The sequence below is a fragment of the Acinonyx jubatus genome, chromosome C1 (genome assembly GCF_027475565.1).
Source record: "Acinonyx jubatus isolate Ajub_Pintada_27869175 chromosome C1, VMU_Ajub_asm_v1.0, whole genome shotgun sequence".
NCBI lineage: Eukaryota > Metazoa > Chordata > Mammalia > Carnivora > Felidae > Acinonyx > Acinonyx jubatus.
The window spans coordinates 183,565,465-183,590,466 of NC_069381.1; the positions used below are offsets into that span (position 1 = coordinate 183,565,465).

General features: G+C 37.2%; 1 pseudogene; it reads left to right on the plus strand.

The window, feature by feature from the left end:
• The window catches only part of LOC106979978 (aldehyde oxidase 4-like), a 62,301-nt pseudogene that overhangs the window by 6,213 nt on the left and 31,086 nt on the right, over positions 1 to 25,002 (plus strand).

The window sequence follows — 25,002 nt, forward strand, 5'->3', positions numbered from 1 at the left end:
CTGTTTCATATCTTAAAGTCCTCATATGAGTGAAGTCATATGATATTTGACTTTCTCTGACTAATTTCACTTCGCATAATATCCTCTACTTCCATCCACATAGCTGCAAATGGCAAGATTTCATTCTTTTTTATTGCTGAGTAATACTCCATTGTATGTATATACCACATCTTCTTTATCCATTCATCCATTGATGGATATTTGAGCTCCTTCCATATTTTGACTATTGTCAATAGCACTGCTATAAACATTGGGATGCATGTGGTGCTTCAAAACAGCACACCTGTATCCCTTGGATAGATATCTAGTAGTGCAATTGCTGGGTCATAGCTGGTAGTTCTATTTTTAATTTTTTGAGGAACCTCCATACTATTTTCCAGAGTAGCTGCACCAGTTTGCATTCCCACCAGCAGTGCAAAAGAGATCTTCTTTCTCCGGATCCTTGCCAACATCTCTTTTTGCCTGAGTTGTTAATGTTAGCCATTCTGACTGGTGTGAGGTGGTATCTCATTGTAGTTTTGATTTGTATTTCCCTGATGATGAGTAATGTTGAGCATTTTTTCATGTGTCGGTTGGCCATCTGGATGTCTTCTTTGGAGAAGTGTCTATTCATGTCTTTTGCCCATTTCTTCACTGGATTATTTGTTTTTTGGGTCTTGAGTTTGATAAGTTCTGTATAGATTTTGGATACTAACCCTTTATCTGATATGTCATTTGCAAATATCTTCTCCCATTCTGTCAGTTGCCTTTTAGTTTTGCTGATTGTTTTCTTTGCTGTACAGAAGGTTTTTATTTTGATGAGGTCCAATAGTTCATTTTTGCTTTTTTCTCCCTTGCCTCTGAAGATGGGTTGAGTAAGAAGTTGCTGCAGCCGAGGTCAAAGAGGTTTTTGCCTGCTTCCTTCTCTAGGATTTTGATGTCTTCCTGTCTTATATTTAGGCCTTTCATCCATTTTGAGTTTATTTTTGTGTGTGATGTAAGAAAGTGGTCCAGGTTCATTTTTCTGCATGTCACTATCCAGTTTTCCCAGCACCATTTGTTGAAGAAACTGTCTTTATTCCATTCCATTGGATATTCTTTCCTGCTTTGTCAAAAATTAGTTGGCCATACATTTGTGGATCCATTTCTCTATTCTGTTACATTGATCTGAGTGTCTCTTCTTGTGCCAGTCCCATTCTGTCTTGATGATTACAGCTTTCTAATACAGCTTAATGTCTGGGATTGTGATGTCCCCAGCTTCAGTTTTCTTTTTCAAGTTTTCTTTGGCTATTTGGGGTCTTTTCTGGTTCCATAGAAATTTTAGGATTGTTTGTTCTAGCCCTGTGAAGAATGCTGGTGTAATTTTGATAGGGATTGCTCTGAATATGTACATTTCTTTGGGTAGTATCGACATTTTAACAATATTTGTTCTTCCAATCTAGGAGCATGGAATATTTTTCCATTTTTTTGTGTCTTCAATTTCTTTCATAAGCTTTCTATAGTTTTCAGTGTATCAATTTTTCACCTCTTTGGTTAGGATTATTCCTAGGTATTTTATGGTTTTTGGTACAATTATAAATGGGATTGATTCCTTTATTTCTCTTTCTGTTGCTTCATTATTGGTGTATAGGAATACAACTGATTTCTGTGCATTGATTTTATATCCTGCCACTTTGCTGAATTCATGGATCAGTTCTAGCAGTTTTTTTGGTGAAATCTCTTATGTTTTCAATATAGAGTATCATGTCATCTTCAAAGAGTGAAAGTTGGTCTTCCTCCTGGCCAGTTTGGATGCTTTTTATTCCTTTGTGTTTTCTGATTGCTGAGGCTAAGACTTCCAATACTATGTTAAATAACAGTGGTGAGAGTGGACATCCCTGTCGTGTTCCTGACCTTAGGGAGAAAGCTCTCAGTTTTTCCCCATTGAGGATGATATTAGCATTGGGTCTTTCATATATAGCTTTTATGATCTTGAGGTATGATCCTTCTATCCCCACTTTCTTGACGGTTTTTATCAAGAAGGGATGCTATATTTTGTCAAATTCTTTCTCTACATCTATTGAGAGGATCATGTGGTTCTTGTCCTGTCTTTTATTGATGTGATGTGTCACATTGATTTTTTTTTACAGATATTGAACCAGCCCTGCATCCCAGGATTTAAATCCCACTTGGTTGTGGTGAATAATTTCCCTGATGAACATGGATGAAAAAATCTTCAACAGGATACTAGCCAACGGGATCCAACAATACGTAGTCTACTGTACTCCAATTAGGTCACCAACTTTGAAATCTTTTGTGCTTCTAAACTTTCATTTTGTCAGATTCAGTGCTTCATAGCAAAAGGGTCTTTTTAGAGATTGGTATATCAACCAAGATTCCTTCATTGATTTTAATATATCTTAACTTCTCAACCCCATCCTTGCCCTAACTTAAAACAAGAACAGTCCAGTCTGACAAGAAAAGAAAGTGAAATAAGAAAGCAGAAGTTTATAACAGAAATCAGTTGTCCACCACATTTGGAAATTAGTGAACCCTGAGTAAGAGGCAAATTATGTGTATAAATACTTCCCAAATGTTTCTTAAGTAACTGACACCATACTACAATAAAACACAACAAAAATAACAAAGCATTCACTAGAGTTTAGAGGACTTTTTAAAGAAACAAAATGTTATTTTTATATGCTGAATAAGAACTTGTACAGAGGTTAAGCTTTGAAAGCAGTGTGTGGAAAGAAAATTATGAATAGCCATAGTTTCCCTTGAAATTCCTTCTGTTAGAAGATTGTGTTTGGAACATGAAGGCTAAGACAATGTGTTACCGGACAATGTGTTACCATTGATGGGCATTGGTGATAGTGTATGTCTTTCAGCCATAAACTTTTTGTTCTTATTCAGATCTTACCCCACACTTGGATCATCACCTTAACAGTTATGGAACTGCAGCTTATCAGATTTCTTTCTCTCAAACCTTGATAGTACAGATGCTAGATTTGTTCAGTAGTGCCCTGGACAGGTCTGTATTGGCTTGTGAGAACCAAATATTCAATTTTGAGGGATTTTGTGAGCTAGTCTTTAAACACAGCCATTATTAAAAATTAAACAGATTTTACATAAATAATATTCTTTTAAAAAGCTAATAAGTATCAACATTCATAATTTTCTAATGATTTTACTATTATCTATGCTCTTGAGGCTATGTATGTTTATTTATCTACATGGTAGAAATACCACATAGTGGTATGCTCTGTGCATCTCTTCCCAGATCCACATTCAGTGACATCACATTGGAAGCATATCAGCCATGGTGAAAGTATTTTTACTCCTAAAATTAATAGAAGCTATAAGTTAGAGCTTTTTCCCCAGAGATTCAATTGCTAAATTTTACCATCACATTTACAGCCAGGTTATATGCCACAACTGAAACAACTTGCCATCTAGCAATAAATCCAACACAGCCATATTTCTCTCTAAAACAGAACAATAGCTGCCCTTTCAGTTGGGCTACTGGTGAAGTATTTGACTTTCATCTAGGGGTTATGCTATTTGAAAAATGTTTATTTAAAAACATTTGAAGCAATTCTGTCTCCCAAAATGAAATAACTATCGAATTTATGAGCAAACACAATTTTCTACACGCACACAAAAAGAACATGTTAACAAATGTAGTTTTCTATAACAAACCTATCACTTCCAAGATAACTGGTCCCCAGTTCTTAGAAGAAAGCTGTGAAAGCAAACCTCTAAATATTGTAAGAAAGCTGTTTTCCCTTTCAGTAAACAGACCTAGACAGAAATTCAGTTTTATGATGAAAGATGTAGACTAAAACAAAGTAAAAATGCAACTTAAATGCTATGGTAACTGGTATATAAAAATTCTCTAATATTTTCCCTTGTTTCTCAACAACTTCTTCACTCAAAAATTTTTAGTTTCTTATGAAGTACTATTAAAACTCTGGCTTATGGTTGCAGTTATGTTAACCCAACCTGAATGGATAATCTTTGTCCAATGAAATAATCCACACTAGTGAGAAACTGAGAGCTTTTAAAAGCAGAGAGCTTGTGATTTGTCTTTTTTTTTTTTTTTTTAATATGCACAGACAGTCTTAGAGAGATGGATTATTTGTTCTCAGATTGTGTCTGTAATTCATATAACAACCATCAGGAGGTGGCATTGTAAAATTTGGCTAAATTGATGAAGTAGATAACCTTATGCTGAGTGTGGATAATTTGGAGATTATATTTTGGTTCACAATCCATTTGTTTGAACTCTTTCTAGAATTATAAATGCTAGCCACACTGATAACCTGCATGTTTATATTTTAAGGAAAACAATAACATAAAATTCAAAGAAATGCAGTTAGGTATCACATATACCTTCTAAAATGGTCAACTGATATAAATCACCACTTCATTTAATTTTGTCTTTCTCTTCAAGACTAAGGAAAAACATTTTTTTGTAATTTCCATCCTCTTTCCTCTTAGAATCAGAAGAATTTCTGCAGTGGGTACTATTAGCATTCCTGTGGTGGGCCTTTCCTAGTGCTTGTAGACTTGTCACTGATTATGTGGCCAAGAACAAAAACAAAACAAAAAGTCTCATACTAGTTCTCTCTAGCCTTTAATGTTTGCTTATAGTTTATCAGAGAGAAGTTGTCCTTTGCCTCTTAAATACTTGTATTTCATGCCATGTAGTTATGTTTTAGACATTTCAGCTCCTTTCCTCTACTCCAAAGAGAGATTCTTAATTTACATACTTCTACATTCTTCTTAGCAAAAGGAAAGATAGATTATGGAGTCTGAATCCATTCTTGATCGTGCAGTTTTTTCCTAAACTATTCTTGTTCTTAAAAAAAAAAAAAAAGAGTATACCTGTTAACCAAGTTTCCCCATGACCCACTGGCAGCAAGCTTTTACCCTTCTGGATGTTTAAACTTATCCAATCCACACATTTATGTTGCTTCTGAAATTTTTAAACTGTATTTGAACATGATAATTTTCAATTTATTTTTAGTACAAAACTAGCATGTTCTTATTATGAAAAATGCAAAACAAAATTAAAAGACAGGGAAATAAAATTCATTCATATTTCTGTCTCTAAGAAACAACCACAATCAGATACTTCTGTTCCCTTTCAGTCTTTTCTATGCATAGTTTTTGTTTTCTTATTTTAGCCAATACTGTGGCTACTGTATATATGATTTTATATTCTATATACAATTTTAACACTATAACATAATAATTTTTTCATGTTATTAAAACCACTACATAAATATCATTTATACTAGCTGCAAATTTTGAATATACTTCATAATATAATGATTTCCTTACCTTGTCCATCATACTTTGGAAATGTTGACTGATTAAAACAATCAATACTTATTGAACACTGTGCTGTACTGGAAGGGTTGGTGAACATCTAAAACACTCCTTGCCTTCTTCAGGAACTTAAGATCTAATGAGGGAGGTGAAGCATATACCTAAATGACCCTACTCTAGCATAGTTGGTGATAGGCCTGCAGAAGGATCCAGACAGTGAGTGGTACAGCTCTGGCTGGGGTGTTAGAGCAGACCCCATGGAAAAGGGGGCAGGGGCCCTGACAAATGGACATATTTTCCCTAAGAAAACATGTGAGAGAGAAAATACTATGTAAGAAAAGCTTAACAAAGGGCCACATATGAGATGTTATGGGGTTGCAGTTTACATGAATTTGGGCATGGGTGGGATATAAGGCAGGAAGAGTTGGTTGGAAAAATTATGGAGAGCTTTGTGATATTTCAGGAAGAATATGTAATCACAAGAGTTTTTTGTGATGAATATCTGTGTTCCAAAGAGCCATTTGACTGATTTGGGAAACAAGAATCCAATTACTCATAAAGCTATCTCATTGGAAAAAAAAATGAAGCACAAATAAGTAATATTTTTTTTATCATTCCTTAAAATTGATCTCTTCTTTATCAGGTCATTTGTGCCACTGTACCAGATACCACCCAATTGTAGAAAGTAGAAAAACTTTCTGTGTGGTAAGTTAAATTTTAAAAATTTATTTCAGTTGATTTAGTACATGGATGAATGCTTGCATAAAATCATCTACTGCATTCAATTATTTCTAAAATACCCTTATCTTGACCTTTCTAATCAGTGAAAGTTGTTGAATGCCACTGTTGGTATTTTTTAAATAAACCTTTAACATCTATCCTGTTTATAGCCCTAAATTGGCACTTTCCTAAGAAGTAAAGTACATGGTCCATGACTTCAAGAAACGCAAACTCTATTAAAGAAAGAAAATAAAATGTAGACTAAGAAATAATGAAAGAATAATTGAAAAGCAAAATATTGAAAGTTCAATATATCCCCTATACCATGTATATCAGTTTTGAAGGAACATGGACTAAAGAAAATTAATGAGTAGGAAGGGGAGACACAAAGGAAACATTGGAGAAGGGGAGTTTTGAGCTAGGTCTTAAAAGAAATGATAGGAATGAATGGGTGAAGAGGGACCAGTAGAAAATTCCATGTAAGAAAATGCATGGAAGTAGGGAAAAAAAAATGTCCAAGATTCAGCTAATAAATTGTTGTGGCTGAAGCATTAGAGACTAAAAATATATCATTCTTGGCTGACGAATTTACAACTAAAGCTGATAACCAATATATAGTCATTGTCTAGGAGTAACACGGGAATAGTATTTCAAAGGGAAAATTCTTGGCACCTGCCAGTAAGAAGGATAAGCCTGGAAAGACATGGTGGGGATGAGGGCATGGACTAGTGCAATCTCCCATATGTGAAGGAATGAGGACCTAGACCAGTTGGGAAGATATGGACCCAGAAAGATGACTTTGAGGAATGGGATTGCCAGAATCATAACCTCCAGACAATAAAGGATATAGTGAGGAAGAAATCCAAGTCACCCTCAAAATTAAGAGATTAAGAAACAAGATAAGATGAAGGGAATTGGAAAAGGTGATTTAGTGTGTGATATGGGTGGGGGAGGGTATAGTTTTGAGATATATTAAGTTTTCAGAATGTTAAATATCAACAAGGTTTCCATTAAGGTGTTTTCCCATTTTTTATGGCAAAATTAATTTTATATAATTTTGGTTGACCAAAAATAACTCAAAGAACACAAATTAATTCCACATACCAAAAAGTCTTTGGAAAAAAATCTGCTTTTAGGCCAGTAATGAAGATCTGAAAAGCTTTAGAAACTACAGCCATTTGGAATCCTGGGCAAGATACTATTATGTTGAACCATATGCATGACCAGTATTGCACCATTTTGGCCCATAAAAATAGCAACTTCATATCATTTAACCTAATACTACATGATTGTTTTCCTGGAGACAAAGCCTACCTATACAAAAATAGATATTATTATCTCACTCACTTGGATCCCCACATTTAGCCATTTGTCATTCGTTCCTTTATCATGCACAGCATTGTCAGAAAATCCAAATCCCTCCTTAAGTCTGTAGAAAATTACCTTATAGGTAAAAATATCAGCCACCACCTCTGTAGCACTTCCTGTGTGTCAGATACTGTGCATACCTTTTGCATATTTAAATCAAACAAACCTGTTTGATTTAAATGTTTGAGATGGGTTTTATTTTCCTAATTTAACAAATTCAACCTAGTTAGTACCTGTTAAAGCAGGAACTAGAACCAAGGTCTCCTTGACGCCATAGATGAATTCAAACCATAGGTCTCCAAACCACCCAGACCCTTCGGTTGTGCCTACACATGAATAGGACAAACAGGAATGAAAAGATTAAGTCACAATTGAAGTAAGTGACCGGTGAATTCAGGCCAAAAACACTACTTTTTGTTGTGCATGAAATGTCCTGAAAATTAAGGTAAAATAGTTTGGGACTTGAATCATGCCAATAATTCAGAATATCTTCAACAATACCCAAATAAACTCAGATTTTCAGTTTATTTTTATTTGTGTATAGAAAGTCTTAAATGCAGTTTGCCTTCTCAGGACTTCATTAAAGATACATGCTGTATCACTCTTTATAATAGCCATCTTTTTTTGTTTTTTTTTTTAATTATCACTTTGTTAACTACTCCATTTACCTCACTCCTAGTGGAAGCCTTAGCTGGCTGACCCCACCCACCTCTGACCTCCTTCATGATCCCCTGGGATTTGGATGACACATTAACAAGACCCTACTTATAGCATGGTTGCACATTCCCTGTAATTTTCTCTAACTGTTCAGTGATGGAATACCTTGTTCTCTGCTCCATCCCATTACAGAGCCCTTGAAGGCAAGGACCTGCTCTGTTACTTCTTCCATAGCTCCTTCCATAGTCCCCCTGCCCTTGGGGACTGTGAGTACTAGGTTGGTGTTTTATGAATTGACCAATGAATTTGTTTTAAATTCTTGCATTACTTCCTAAGGAATTAACTGTTTGTGGAATGAAAGGATCGGGAAAGTGTTGCGTGGATCAAGAAGAGAGATCTTTTTGAAGGGTTAGTATCCAAAATCTATAAAGAACTTATCAAACTCAACACCCAAAAACCACAAATAATACAGTGAAGAAATGGGCAAAAGACATAAACAAGCATTTTTCCAAAGAAGACATCCACATTGCTAACAGACACATGAAAAGATGCTCAACATCACTCAACATCAGGGAAATATAAATCAAAACCACAATGAGATACCATATCACACCTGTCAGGATGGCTAAAATTAACAACTCAGGAAACAGTAGATGTTGGCAAAGATGTGGAACCCTTTTGCACAGCTGGTGGGAATGTAAACTGGTGCGGTCACTCTGGAAAACAGTATAGAGGTTCCTCAAAAAATTAAAAAATAGAACTACCCTATGACCCAGCAATTCCACTACAAGGTATTTATCCAAAGGACACAAAAATGCTGATTTGAAGGGGTACATGCACCCCCGTGTTTATAGCAGCTCTATCAACAGTAGCCAAATTATGGAAAAAGCCCAATGTCCATCAACTGATGAATGAATAAAAAAGATGTGGTGTATGTATGTGTGTGTGTGTGTGTGTGTGTGTGTGTGTGTGTGTGTGTATGCAATGAAATACTACTGGGATCAAAATGAATGAAACCTTGCCATTTGCAACAATATGGATGGAACTAGAGTATATTATGCTAAGTGAAATAAGTCAGAGAAAGATAACATATAATTTCACTTATTGTGGAATTTAAGAAAAAACAGCAGCTGAACATAGGGGAAGGGAAGGAAGAATAAGATAAAAACAGAAAGGGAGGCAAACCATAAGAGACTCTTAAATACAGAGAACACACTGAGGGTTGCTGTAGGGATATTGGATACAGGGCTGGGCTAAATGGGTGATGGGCATTAAGGAGGGCACTCATTGGGAAGAGCACTGGATGTTATATTAAGTGATGAATCACTGGGTTCTACTCTTGAAGCCAATAATATATATATGTTAACTAACTTGAATTTAAATAAATAAATGAAGGGGCGCCTGGGTGGCTCAGTCGGTTAAGCATCAGACTTCGGCTCAGGTCATGATCTCACAGTCCATGAGTTTGGGCCCTGCATCGGGCTCTGTGCTGACAGCCAGAGCCTGGAGCCTGCTTCAGATTCTGTGTCTCCTTTTCTCTCTCTGCCCCTCCCCTGCTCATGCTCTGTCTCTATCTCAAAAATAAATAAAAATATTAAAATTTTTTTTAATAAATAAATGAAAAGAAGACATCTTTTGTGAATAGACAAGAAAAAGTAAATATCTGGTGTTCCACTTCAGTTGGGATTGACTGAAAAATAGCCACATAAATCCAAATGCATTCATTTTCTGTTCTGTAATGTAAAAGAGTGAATTCAAGGAGTAAAGAGTCTTAAAAAGCTTCAAAAGTTAGCAGGCCCACAATTTTCATGAAGCTAATCACCACAGAAGCGTTTTCCTTCAGAAGCATTACAACTTTTTGTGCCTCGATCTGGCTTTACCATCACCCCCCCCCCCCAACAAGTACTACAAGAGGTGTAAACAGTGGTGCATCTTCATGCTCATGGCAAATAAATATCTGTTAATAATACCTGAGACCCAGCATAGAAGCTTAAAACCTAGTTCCTGATGCCAAAAGAGGGATCCCAGAGGCAGTAAACCTACCCACGAAACCATTACAGCCCTCTGAGGGTGGGAAGAATTCTAGTCAGGGCCACCCTATGGCTCTGGCACCTCCATTTTGTGTCAGAGGTATGGCCCTGACTCTGAAATCTCCTACTTAGAAATTCATGTTCATCTTTCAGTAACTCTGAAGTTCCATTTGTATCTGGTTTTGTTTTGTTGAGGTGTGTACCAAACTGTATAATGAAGATGAATTCCATCCCTTGGCTCTATTCCAGGAACCTAGATCCCCTCCTGAACTAATAGTAAGATGCTTTACTTTTGTTGTCCCATAACATGACATGGTATAAGCCTTTTTGCATTACGCTATGGAATGACTGAGTTTCAGACATTAAAAGTTGGAAGTGTGTCCAATGTGATAACCCATTGTTACGAATTTGTTCAGCTCCACCATAAATAGTTTTAAGCGTGGTGCTGCCAGGACCTCCAAGATGCTTTGGTTCACCCCTTAATTTGAAGATCCTGAGCTCAGAGAGTCTAGTAACTTACTCAAGGCCACACAGCTACACCGTGAGATATGTTAAAGATATTTTGTAAAATTATACTTATAATGGAATTACATTATTCTTACTATTAGCCTCTGAGATTTCAACTCAGTGGGGAGAAATAGAGAGAAAGAATAATATAAATAGCATGGTTAACTAATCACTCCACTCCATGACTATACTCAGAAGAGAGCATGAAGTAAGGGATATGATTCTACTGGCTTCCTAAAGTGTCACAGTCCCCACTTCCCCCTCAGAGTGTGAGAATTTGGACTCACTATTTAAAGAGTATACACACACACAATGTAAATATGTACGTATATATGAGAGACAGAGTTGTAAAAAAAAAAAAAATGTATACTATAGTGAATGACTTAAGAGACTTTTTCAAGGATAATTTTGCCTATAAGCAATTTTTGTCATACCAAAATGCCTAATCCCCAAAGATGAGGCCCCTTTGACTTACTGTTAGGGCAGAACTAGAACAAGAAGCCTGACCCTTTAATCAGACTAAGACATTTTGCCTCCTCTTCAGAAACTCATTTCACAATATAGGTAGAGTTTGTTCCACTCTATAGTTGTTGTTGATAGATACCTATTATGATGTTTTGTTCATTTGCTTTAAAGTTTATTTATTTTGAGAGAGAGAGAGAGCATGTGTAAGCATGTGCACCAGCAGGGGAGAGACAGAGAGAGGGAGAGAGAGAATCCCAGGCAGGCTCTGTGCTGTCAGTGCAGAGCCTGACATGAGGCTTGAACTCATGAACCATGAGATCATGACTTGAGCTGAAATCAAGAGTCAGATGCTGGATGCTTAACCCACTGAGCCACCCAGGTACTCCTAATGATGTTTATTCAATGGTGCCCACATGGATATTAGCAATCTAGGTAGTTTCACACAAGGACACCCTTTCCTGATCACTACAAGTTAGGTCAACCCAGAAAGCTAAAATAACCATCAGGCCCTTTGGGCAACCAGAGCAGTAGATATACTCATGGCATGTAGTTCAGCAGCCTTACTTGAAAACCTGTTGGCTTTGTTTCTCTGCAGAGAATGGCAGAAGATCCAAATAAGACAAGACTGACATTCCAAGGGGAGAGGACTACCTGGATCATTCCTGTGAACCTCAGTGAGCTTCTAGAGCTGAAAGCCAATATCCCTGATGTACTCTTCATCATGGGGAACACTGCAATGGGTGGGTGGTTTTTAAGCAAGTTCCTTAGTCTAGATTAGGTAATCCAGACTTCTGTCTCTCTTTTTAAACTCTTCATAAATGCAATGCAGTTCACATTAATTAATACATACCTATGTCCTTTAGAATCCTTCGTTGTTTTCTTTTGCAAATGTGTCATTTGTGTCACAATTTTCACTCTGGATTATCCATAAGCAACATCTGTTAGCCCCCATTGACTTCCTTTTCTAATTGCTTTACATGCTTTTCTCCTTAGGGACCCAGCATTAAATTTAGAGATGAATTCCATCCAGTTTTCATATCTCTACTTAGGCTTCCAGAACTATGTTTTATGCACAGCACGGATGATGGTATGTACCGTCTTTTTCATTGGCTGTTGGTAGGCTATTAATAATTATATGCACTGGGCTAATTTGAACAGTTAAGAGAATATATGACCTCATATATGTGCCCTACTGTGTCCTCTATGAGCTTTTTCAAACTGAATTATTCAGCTATGTCACTGAATACTGCATTGTCATAGGAGCCATACAGTGGGAAGATGTAGGTTGTTCCACATATAGAGAAAGACTGACTGAATAAGGACACTTAAGAGAGTGGCTGGCCTGTAGGAAAAGTTCTTGCCAGAGTCATAAATTTGCTTAAGGCTCATCCTATACCCACACACATTCACACACACACAAAAATTCTGGGACACAAAATTTGAAAATTTAACTGTAACAACCTTATTTCTCTTCATACTCTTTTCACAGTTTACCAAATGCTTTCACATCTTGTTTCTTTTGATCCTCATGACAGTCCTTGAAGGTGGACATAGCAGGTGGTAGCCTTGGGATCTCCGTTCTCAATCAAAGGACTGAAGTAACTTCCCCAACTTTGCACAGCTAACACACAATCAAGTCAGGACTAGATTCCAGGGTTTCTTACTTTTAGTCAAGTTCTCCTTCCCACAATGCACCAAATAAGGCTATCTGAGAAACATATCCAAACTCAGCATTTGAATAGATAACAAGTAATGGGAGGTAAAAATTCTACTTTAAAATAAAGTTTTCCTTGGGGCACCTGGGTGGCTCAGTCGGTTAAGCTTCTGACTTCAGCTCAGGTCATGATCTCACTGCTCATGAGTTCGAGCCCCATGTTGGGCTCTGTGCTAACAGCTCTGAGCCTGGAGTCTGCTTCAGATTCTGTCTCCATCTCTCGGCCCCTCCGCTGCTCACTCTCTGTCTCTGTCTCTCTCTCTCTCTTTCCCAAATATAAAATAAAACATTAAAAAAATTAAAAAATAAGGTTTTCCTCATTGAGTAAACAGAAAATGAGAAATTGTCTGCTTTCCCCTCTGATCTGCTAATATTAAGTCAGTCTGCCCATTCATTTTCTTTTTTACCTGTTGGAATGTCCATATCAGTTGACTCATAGGGAGAAATGGAGCAAGGGGAGGCTGGGCTGGTACAGAAGAATGTTGGAAGTAAGGTATGGACGCACTTGGTTGGGTGGGGTGGGAGTGAAGGGACTGGGGAGGAGGTAGAGCCCATAACACTATGTCAATGTTTCTCAATCTTTTCATTATTGCCTCACTAAGGAGCAAGAGGCATTTTCCCTCAATCATCCCTCCATGAATTTTTAACACTGTAGGTAGACCATATATCTGTTTATGTACAGTATATGTATATCAGGGCTTTATCCATCAAAAGAGCAAGATTTTTTTCCACCCTTTTGGGGCTGGTATTACCCTCCTGGAGAATGCATGAACTGGATGACATCCCTGCTCAAAGCATTCCCTGAAAGCACACTTGCAAAAAACCTGACCCAAGGTACAGACAGGTGTCTATTCTTATTGCTTTGTTAAGGAAACAGTATGAAAAGATGGCTGTATAAGAAGGGCAAATGGGCAACACAAATGTGTAGGTCACTTTCCACTTAGACTTAATGATCTTTTAAAAGTCTTATAGAATCTGAACTGAAATTTCTATATTTGATCAATTTATTCAGGAAAACACTAATTGCACATTAACAAAGTAATGAATTTCTGATATCTGTCGCTGGTATGTCCTAAAATGTATGGCATATATGACTGTATATATATGACTGATAAAAAGAATTTGGTACTTAATACTTGGGAATAAAGCATATTGCCAAAAATATCTTTATCTTTGGTTTCTCTAAGTTAATATAAAAAGAGAAGATATATTTGAAAGATTGTTTCTGTGCAGCCCATGCATCTTGTTATAGTTCACCTTCAGTTTATATTCCCCTATCTTATTTTCAGGGGTGCAGAATGTGGCCTGGCTCTGTTGAATGATGGCTTACATCTTATTGTTTGGGGGCAGCAAAAGAAGACTAAGACCTACTGTGCTCTCCTGAAGTATCTGAGGACGCTTGCCAGAGCTCAGATTAAGAATATGGCAGAATGCTCTCTAGTGTGATATGAAATAAGCCACAGTTATAGATAGTCATATAGTTCTGTTCTGCTTAGAAAACATTACTCTGAAGGGGAACCCCAAGTCAATGTTGAACAAGTCTGTACAATATGAGTATGAGTGGGTATATGTACTCAAAATGAGAGTCATTACACTGCATTCATGTGTGTGTCCAAAGTGAGAAGCGGCAGGGTGCCTGGGTGGCCCAGTCAGTTGAGCATCTGACTCTTGATTTCAACTCAGGTCATGATCCCAGGATTGTGGGATCAAGCCCTCTGTCAGGCTCCACACTCAGATTCTTCCTTTCAGGGCACCTGGGTAGCTCAGTCGGTTAAGTGTCCAACTCTTTATATTTGGCTCAGGTCATGATCTCATGGTTTGTGAGATGGAGCCCCACGTCAGGATCTGCACAGTGCAGAACCTGCTTGGGATTCTCTCTCTCTCTCTCTCTCTCTCTCTCTCTCTGCCCCTTCCCCCCTCTCAAATAAATAAAACTTTTTAAAAAATCTCTTTCTCCCTCTGCCCCTCTCTCCTGCTCACATGCTCTCTCGGGGGAAAAAGAAGTTAAAGTTCAACCAAGGGGACTGTCCAGCTCTAACAGGCTATGAAATGTTTTAGCCAAGGTATAGTAAACAAGAGCCTACATTTCCAAAATACTCTTTTATGTCTGTTCCTCCTCTTAGACCTTTGCCCCAAGGTCAGTTTCTAAGCATGTGCATCCCATATGTCTATTCTTGGATGTCCCCCAGTTGTCTAGCTTATTGAGGTTTCCTTATTATTTGAGATTTAAGAGTAATTGGTTTGAACCACTGCCCATTCCACACATGATAGGTAGTTCAGTGAGACTTTGGTGTGGGGCATTTCTCCTAATTGTCTCTGGCCCTGTTTCTGTTGATTCTCAAAATTCACTACATATTTTCACCTTCTGCATCTTCTGTCCCTTTTTCTAGATCACACTGTTCCTCTCAACATCACCTTGCCCCCTTCAAATGTTCTCATTCAAGGCTATGTCTGAAGGAACTTTATCCACAGTTTGGAGTAACAGAGAAGAATTCTACTACACAGCAGTACAGTAAGCATTTTGAATGGGAATGCTACATAGCCCAGTTCTTTAGTGTTTATTTACTCAGACTCTAGTCCTCACTTTCCCCGATGTTATTGGACACTCATACTAGAGTCAGCTCTCAAAGAAATTTTCTTCTTCACTGCACATGGAAAAGGAACATTTTCTTCAGCAATAAGTTTGAACTGGGGTCAGGGATGGGAATCTTGCACAACATGTTATCTGACTCTATTTAGCTGCCCTAAAACCATACCAGATCTTTCTTTGAAGCAAAGAAGAGAATTAAAAACTTACACAAGATCCTTGTACACATAATTCCTTGTTTGTCAAATAACTGGCTTTAAAAATGTTATCTTTTTTATTTAGGCTTTAGAAGGACATGTGGTGAACAGACCTAATTTTTCTGACCTAAATACCATTTTAGCAGCAGGAAATGCTCCCATCCCATCCCAACAATTGATGGGATATCTTGCCTGATATCTAAAGGCAAGAGACAAGTTTTAGGCATTCTATTATATAATTACCACTGTCAGTTAGGTAGCTCCTTTCATAAAGCATGAACCAGGAACCCAAGTGTATCTAACTTAGACTCACCAAATATATAGGCTATAACTGTATTACCTCAAGTGTAAGGATGCAACAGAGATCAATTATCCTGTTTTCAGATGTTCTATATCTTGCAGATCAGATAAGTTACTGCACTTGACAATTTTTCTTAACTATTTGGCCACATTTATGCACAGTCCAAATTGTAGTATCAAAGCATTTTTTTAAAAAAAATGAGATATCTGTCTGTGGTTTTAAAGCTTTATGGCACATTTCATTTCAGAGTATTATAAAGTTGGAAATTTTCCTCATAGGGACTTGACTTTCTAAAGAAAATCAAGATTGTGGGGCATGTTACTCATTACTTCTCTTTTTATTCAAAGACAGCTTGAGCTTTGCCAAGAGAGAATTATTTAAACTCAATGAAATAACAATAAATGCATATTATTCATAGAGCTATTGATGTAAGATACCCTCTTTTTTATTACAATCACATTTTTGAAAATACAGTGGCTCAAGTAAGAGAATATTGTCAACTGTCTAAGAAAAAAAAGCTGTGTAGCAGGCATTCCACTTGTACGCCTGTTCCACCATTGTCCCAGCTGTAGAACTTTGAACAAATCATTTAACCCCTCTGGACCTCTGGACCTGTTTTCCCATTTATGAACCTATGTTGTACTCAGTTGTTTCCAAATAGCTTTAAAGTTCTTCAAAGCCAAAATTGTGAGTAGTTTTGGACCAGATTATCTGGTCCAGTCCTGTCATTCTGCAGATGAGGAACTGGAAGCCCCTATGGTTCTGTGACTTGCCTAAGGTGACCCAGCATGGAAGCTGCAACTAGAAACCAGATCTTCTGGCTTACAGTTTGCACTCTCTCTTTCCCCAGATTTATCACAACTATCCCTTGCTTCATATTCTCCAGTTCGATAAATTCATTCTGATCAAGGTCATTTTCTCTAATAGAAGGAGAACAGCAGATTCCTTTAGACAGCCATTTCCTTGAGAGATCACCTAAAACCAGCCTTAAATCAGAAGAGATTATGTTATCTGTTTCTATTCCCCACTCTACTCAGGTAAAGGCTCCCTGACTCACTGCCCACCCCGAGGGAGCCCAGCTTACCCTGGGAGACTTCTGGGGCTGCTCAGAGGAAGAGGCAAATTCTCAGAGGACCATTTGATTTGCTTTCATATCAGGGCCACATTGTGACTTCTGTAGAAGCTGGCCACACAGATGCCTTCCTACTTTGTGACTCTAATGTTTCACGCTAATGAGATTTAACCTAGAATGGGAGATTTAAACCTGGAAAGCACTTGGAAGACCATTGGTTTGATCCAGTGGTTTTGAAGCTTTTTTTTTTTTTTTAAGAGTAAAATTCCTTGTTTGCATGAAATTTACATAGAACACCAAACTAAAACAGTTAAAAGTGAAGGTATGGTAGTTCATCCTGAGAGGCAGCACACCTCCTGATTTTTCCCTTACCCCTCTCAGCAGCCCCGGAGGCACACAACCTTCTCATTTTAAAGAAAGTTAAGACCCAAACAGTTTAAGTCACATGCCTGAGGCCACATGTAGTGACTCAAATTTTGAAAATAGATAAACATAGACTCTGGAGCCAAACTGCTTAGATTTCAACCCCAATTCTTCCATTCCTGTATGACCTTGTACAAGTTATGTAACCTCTCAGTTTCCTCATTAGTAAATTAGAAATGAGTAGAGTTGTTATGAGGATAATATATTAATACCTATAAAGCACATGGACCAGTACTCACATATACTCAATACTATAGTCAGCAACATCATTCACAGGATCATTTTCATTATAATTAATCATCAGAGTTGTTGCTATACAGCACACAATGGAGATGAACACTATTCTGAGTGTTTTTTTTATTTCCAGTGGCACTTTGTGCCGGGATTCTAGCTGGCCCAACATTAGGAGAATGCCTTTGCCATTGTCAATGCTGTGATGAGTGTGAAGTTTGAAGATGTCATAGGCATGATTAAGGACCTTTAAATGTTCTACGGAAATGTTGGCCCCACCATTGTCTCTGCAAGACAAATGTGCAAGCAGCTTATTGGGAAGTATGTCACAACACATTTGGAAATGAAATTCAGGCCTTTGTATTTTAATATTTTATGAAAACGGCACTTGGAGAATTTTTTTCTGATTATATATATATTACATAATCATATAAGAAATTTAAGCACTGTGGAAGAATATAAAGAAAATAAAATTCACCCAAAAGCCAACCTTCTTCAAGATACAATTCTTTTATTGCAGTTTCTGTAATAAGATGAACACACAAATTAATCTAAATAGATAATATATTCAAGTCTTCTTTCTTTCTCCTTCCTTCCTTCCTTCCTTCCTTCCTTCCTTCCTTCCTTCCTTCCTTCCTTCCTTCTTCCCTCTCTCCCCTTCTTTTCTTTTCTTTTTTCTTTTCTTTTCTCTTTTCTTTTCTTTTCTTTTCTTTTCTTTTCTTTTCTTTCTTTTCTTTTCTTTTCTTTTCTTTCAAGTAGCCTCCATGCCCATCGTGGGGCTTAAACTCGTAACATTGAGATCAAAAGTCACATGGTCTACTGACTGAGCCAGCCAGGCACCCTTCAAATTTTCATTTTTAATTAACCTGCAGAATAAGTAAATGTTTCCAATACTGTATCCTAAGACATCTTAAAATGTCCCTACACTACATAAAGATGAAATATTCAAAAAGTTTAAAAGGCCTTCTTCATGTCACTCTCATTGTTTCTAGCATTTGGAAAGTAGTTTTTAAAAACTCTTCCAACAAAATTAACTAAAATTTAAAATGAAAAAAGTAGTAAAATTAAAAAAACTTTCTTCTAACTAGTGCTTTTACAGTAATTTTTGTCTACCCATTGTATTCATTGTCAACAATGCAATGGAACTTAATGCAATTTTTTCTCAAATACTAAAGTAAATCAATGCTTTAGAAGCATTTATGTAGAAACTTTCATTTGTAAAAAAATTTACACCTGTCATCAATAATTTAGTCATTTACCAGTCATTACCTGTGTAGTGTGTGTGCCAGGCATGGCCTATTTGCTGGAGATACCGCAGTAAGACAAGTTTCCAGATCTTGGGAAGCTCTGATTTGAGTACTTTTTTATCCAAGCTATTTGAGGTAAGTCAACATTCCCAGGCCATGAAGTTAAAAATAGTAATAAAGGAGGACTTGGTAAGGAAAATTTCAGAACCACTGCAGCAGATTCTAAAGAAAGCTTGTGAAATATGTGAGGGTATTTTGCTCAGACTTTAAAGATGAATACAGATTTTTCTCCATCTTACCTTGCTCTGTCAGTTTACTCTGTCTTTGCCTCTTCTGTGACATGTTTACATTCTTTTCCTACCATGCAATAGGATGACCAAATGCTGAATGATGCTTGCTGACTGGTCCTGGACGAGATTTACATGCCACCAGTAGCTGAGGGTGGCATGATAGAATACAGGTGAACCCTCAGCATCAGCTCACTTTTCAAATTCTACCTCAAAGTGAGGTGAGCACTGAGGAAAATGATAAATGACTTCTCTGGGTCTCTGAGTGCCTTGACATTCTGAGTGTCAGTCTGCATATGAAGGGCTTCCCTGCCCAGTTTCTCTACTGCACCAAGGTTAGCAGATTATCAAGGGTAAAGAGGGTGGAGCTCTCAGTGTGGTGCTTCCCAGCCTCCTTTTCCTTTCCTTCCCTCTCCCTTCTCTCCTGGGCTAAAAAGGGGACAACCTTGCTCTTCCTATAGTTTGTGTGACCATATAGTACACAATATCAACTTGATCTACAGTAGTGAAAAGCTTTCAGTAATTAAATTATAATCTCTTCCTATTTTAAAGAAAATTTTCTTATTAAAACAATACCTTCTTTAATATTTAGAAAATGTGGATTAGCCAAAAAGGAAGAGAAAATCTTTTGTCTATCATTTGTCTATCCATCACCCACAGATAACCATTATTAATATTTTGGTATGCATCTTTCTAAACCCTTCTTTATGAATGTGGGTATGTATATGTCACACATATATATCTGTAGAACTGTTTAGTATAACTTGTTTATTTCACTTAGTAACAAACACCTTTCAGTGTTATTGAATATTCTTCATGACATAATGACATAATGGTTGCATGATGTGTCTATGGATAGGTGTGCCATTATTTGATCTGTACTTTATTTTTGGACATTTAGATTGTTTCTTGTTTTTTAACTTTTTTTTTCTTACCTAGCCTAGTTTAAAATGACCTTCACAGCAGTGTTTCTCAGAATATGGTCCATGACTGTTAGTGTCCCCTTGATAAGTCATGAGCTGACCCAAAAATGGCAGATAAATGATTATGCATTTCTTTTATGGCTACGTCTGTTAATTCATCTAGTCTTTTTAAATAATTTTTATTAATTAGCATTTATATTTATAGAATTTACATTTATAATAATTAGCATTGTTATAATATTCTATTATTCTGTGTTACATAATATATTTACAACATACATATGTCATCAATATATATCTATTATCACTTATAATTTGTTAAATACATGTCTTTTGTTTTACATCTTTATTATCATATGTTCTCTTGCACAGTACACATTATATATTCTATCATTGTAGAAAATTCAAACACAGAGAAGCAAAAATTTTAAAAATCAACTGTAAGCCAGTAGTCCTACCATAAAGACTGTTAACATTTGGAATACATACATATATATTTTTTTCTTCTTTTTACAAGAAAAAGGGGTAATACTATACATAAATATTTGTAATCCATATTTTCACTTAATTGTAATGCATGAGCATTTTTTCAATCAAAATGTTGTTTTTTAGGCATAGAATTTAGTGATTCATCACTTACATATAACACCCAGTTCATGAGCATTTTTCAGTGTGCATAAATACAAACACACTTCTACAAAACCATTTTTAATGACTATGAACTATTATATCTTACAATGCACATAATTTGTTTAGTCAGTTCCCTCTTATTGGATATTTAGGTTAATTCTAATATCTTTACTATGACAACTAATCTGAAACTGAACGTCCTTGCAAATTAATCTTTTCTCCCTCAATTGCTTCTTTGAGATTCATGCCCAGAACTTTGACCTGGACTTGAAAGCACAGCTCCATTTGGAAAAACAAATTCTTCCTGCCATTTGAGAGGAGAGCTTGTCATAAAGGAAGTCTCCACTTCCTGGAAATAGCATTCACTTTCCTGTGTGTGTAAGTAGATATAGCCATTCTTGAAACAACTGCTGCTAGCCCAGGGAGCTCGAAACTCAGGGTTCTTTCCCAGCACAACTGGTGACCAGTATCTGAGAGAATAAATAAGATAACCTATTTCTACATGTGATTTTCTAAGCAAGTGATTCAGATTGTAAAGTTAAATGGGAAATTATCTTCTTTTCAGTATCTCCAGAATTTTCTGATATCCCAGAAAAGTTCATGAGTGCTCTAGATTCCCTTGTTATAACACCCCAAGGAATTCGGATGTTCCAGGTCAGTGGGTAGAGTTTTTTGTTTTTTGTTTTTTAAATCTGTCTATGCATTCAATGCATGCATTATACATGTATCTCCCACTTTTCAATAGCTATTTTTTTTTTTATTACTTGTAAGGGTAAAGTCTACTAAAGCCAGCCAACATTACCAATTTTAACTCACACACGACTTGCTTGGTTTAGCTTCTATGCTTTTACTCAAGGCTTCACAAGGAATTAGATTCTAAATGTCTCTTCTCCACTATATCAGTTTTGTTGCTTAAAATGTTCTCCTTTTCTTAGTGAATGCCTGTCCTTTCTTCAAAACCCGACTCAACATTCACTGCTTCTAGGACCCTACTTGACACAGCCATCCTAAATCTCCCAGGAACTTGTGTATTTTCTTTGCAACATATTGTGTAAATGTGTATATTTTGTTATGTATAAACTGTTCTTTATTGCTATATGAAGTTAACCATGTTATTTTAATATGTATTTGTCTGTATTCTGATACCCTTGCAAGCTTGTAGAATCTTTAAGGACAAGAACAACATCTTCCTTTTGGGGAGGTGAGGGGGTAGATTGTAACCAGAATATATCTCTTACCACACTGCCCAATGGACATTTATTAACTCTGACTCACAGATACAGATACCCAATTGCCTATAATTTTTCTTCACTTGTGAGTAAGCCAGATATATCAGACCCAATTTTCAGTGCCTGAGAATGTCTGGAAGTAAAATAACTTGCTTTATTCATTGACAGTGTGTGGATCCCTACCGACCCTCACAAGACCCCATCAACCACCCAGTCATGCACCAGTCAGCCATTGAATATGCCAGGGAAGGGGCGCCTGGGTGGTGCAGTGGGTTAAGCGTCCGACTTCAGCCAGGTCACGATCTCGCAGTCCGTGAGTTCGAGCCCCGCGTCAGGCTCTGGGCTGATGTCTCAGAGCCTGGAGCCTGTTTCCGATTCTGTGCCTGCCTCTCTCTCTGCCCCTCCCCCGTTCATGCTCTGTCTCTCTCTGTCCCAAAAATAAATAAACGTTGAAAAAAAAAATTAAAAAAAAAAATATGCCAGGGAAGCTGTGTTTAGTGATGACATGTCTCCTGTTGCCCAAGAACTCTTCTTGGCTATAGTCACAAGCAGAAGATCTCACACAAACATCATGTAAGAGAGTGAAAAATATTCCTATGTATTACTGGAATGCATTCACAATTTCACATCACAAATGAGAGGTTATTTAAGTCAACTAAGAATATTCATTTCCTCAGGGCATCTGGGTGGCTCAGTCCATTAGGTGTCCAACTTCGGCTCAGGTCATAATTTCAGTTTGTGAGTTCAAGCCCCACAGTTCGTGAGTTTGAGCCCCACATTGGCTCTGTGCTGACAGCTCAGAGCCTGCAGCCTGCTTCAGATTCTGTGTCTCCCTCTCTCTTTCTCTGCCCTTCCCCCGCTCATGCTCGCTCGCTCTCTTTCTCTTTCACAAAAATAAATAAATGTTTTAAAAATCTTGAAAAAAATATTCATTCCCTCTTCTGAATGGAAATCAGTCATTTTTTAGCATATTTTTGAAAGAATCTAATGCCAAGAGTCCAAACATCTGCCAAATATTGACACTTTTAAACACAGAATACTGTCCCTTATTTAGTTATGAGGTCCATTTTAGTTTTTCCCTGTGTTTGAGGAATCATTTATATTGTACCATGAACTTACCCCTGTAAACTCTATGTGTACTTTCAAATTTTCCCTCCTAGATCAATTGATATTTCAGAAGCCCTGGCACTTCCAGGTATTGTCAATGTGATAACAGCAGAGGATGTTCCAGGAAATAATAAGCATCAGGGAGAAGTTCTCTATGCACCCAATGAGGTGTGAGATTTGTGTGGGGCGTATCATTCAAATGATTCACTGAAAACACCAAAATTATTATTGGTTATGACTCTACATCCATGGATTCATGTTCACATCACAAAAACTGCAGGGAACCAATGATTCCACATCAGTGATTCTCAAATTCTCTCTTGAAATGTGAACATAAGATTCTGATCATAAGCTATAAGCCCTCTCAAAGAAGGCTTCTAAAAAAGTTGTGAAAACCATAGAAGCAATATAGAACACAGGACATTAAAAGAACCGACAGAATTTCAGGATGACTGGATTAATATGTGTGATATGGGAATGATGGGGAATACAACTGAAGACAGAAGCCAGATAATCAAGTTCTGCACCCAGTTTTTGAATCCCCTAAATCCCACTCATGCCACTGTTTTAAATTTATTCTCATAGGTGGAAAATAGTCTTTCCTTTGGTCATAGGAACCCAGTGGGTAAATGTAAGAATGTGGGAACAGTAATTCCTTTTTAATGATTCTGTGTCTTAGCTAATGGTAACATGTGGCTTTTCTGCAAGTGATTTGCATGAGTCAGATTATCTGCACTGTGGCTGCTGATACCTATGCTCATGCAAGAGAGGCAGCTAAAAAAGTGAAGATGACTTGTGGAGACATAGAACCAAAGATTATCACAAAAGAGGTAGTCGAACCACTTCATGCCTTCTAGAATGACTAGGTCAGTATACTTTTGGCAGAATTCAACTGGTGGAGTCACAAAATAGTATAAATTGGGCTCCATCTATACTTCATTCAGAGTTATTTATGTTTCAAAGCGAAGGCTCAAGAAATCGACACCTCGAAACATAATACTGAGAATTTCCCTGCCTGTATTTCTACTTCCTTCTTGTGACCACTTCTCCCATTCTCTTGACAAGACATGTTCTCATAATATAGATAGGTAACACCAGAGGAATGTCCTTATGACCTCTATGTAAAACTAGTCGGTGGGAAAATCCAGAGCACTGTGAAACTGAGAACAGTCATAACATTTACTGTCCTGTGTCTCCTGCCCACTTCCTACAAGCTCTGGAGATAGAAAACTCAGATTGGTATTCTAACTCCATCTTTTAGTAGCTCTTTCTTTCTTTCTTTCTTTCTTTCTTTCTTTTTTTTTTTTAGTGGCCTCTTAATAGCAATGAAAGCTTTGGCATGTCACTTAAATTCCTCATACCTCAGCTTTCTCAACTATAAAATGGGAGCCATAAAGCACCTACATAAAAGTCATTAGAAGGTTTAGATGAGAAAATCCAGGTAAAATGCTTAGAACAGCACCTGAGAGATACAGAATGCATGTAGTAAGTGTTTGCTATTATTTTTGTTTTAGTTGTTGTTATTAATGAGGGCAGGAACATGTTGCATGGTGCTTTATAGCCCCAGCATTTAGCAAAGCATTAACCCAAGGTCAGTCTTAATAAATGAGTGTGATGGAGGGAGACGTGAATAGATGGGTACATGAACAATATGAAACCCAGCCATGTAGGATACTTCTTCAGTATCCTCTGATTCTCCTCTGTTCTTCCCAAGAGTTGCCAAATTCAGGTCTTTCCCAGTTATCTTTTCAATGCCTTTAAGTCTGCCCCTTTCTTTCCACTCTCAATTTCACCCCTATCCCACCCTTCAGCCCAGACCTTACCACTGTCAGATTTACTACAATAACCACTTAAGGAGCCTCTTGTACTCCATTTTAAACCTGTCTACCCACCACATTAACTTTTCTACGCCTCAATGTTCATTGGGTCACTTTTCTTATACAATAATGTCCCCTTGGATAAGGGTCTTAGCATGGAACTCAAGGTCTTTCATAGTCCAACCTCAATTCACC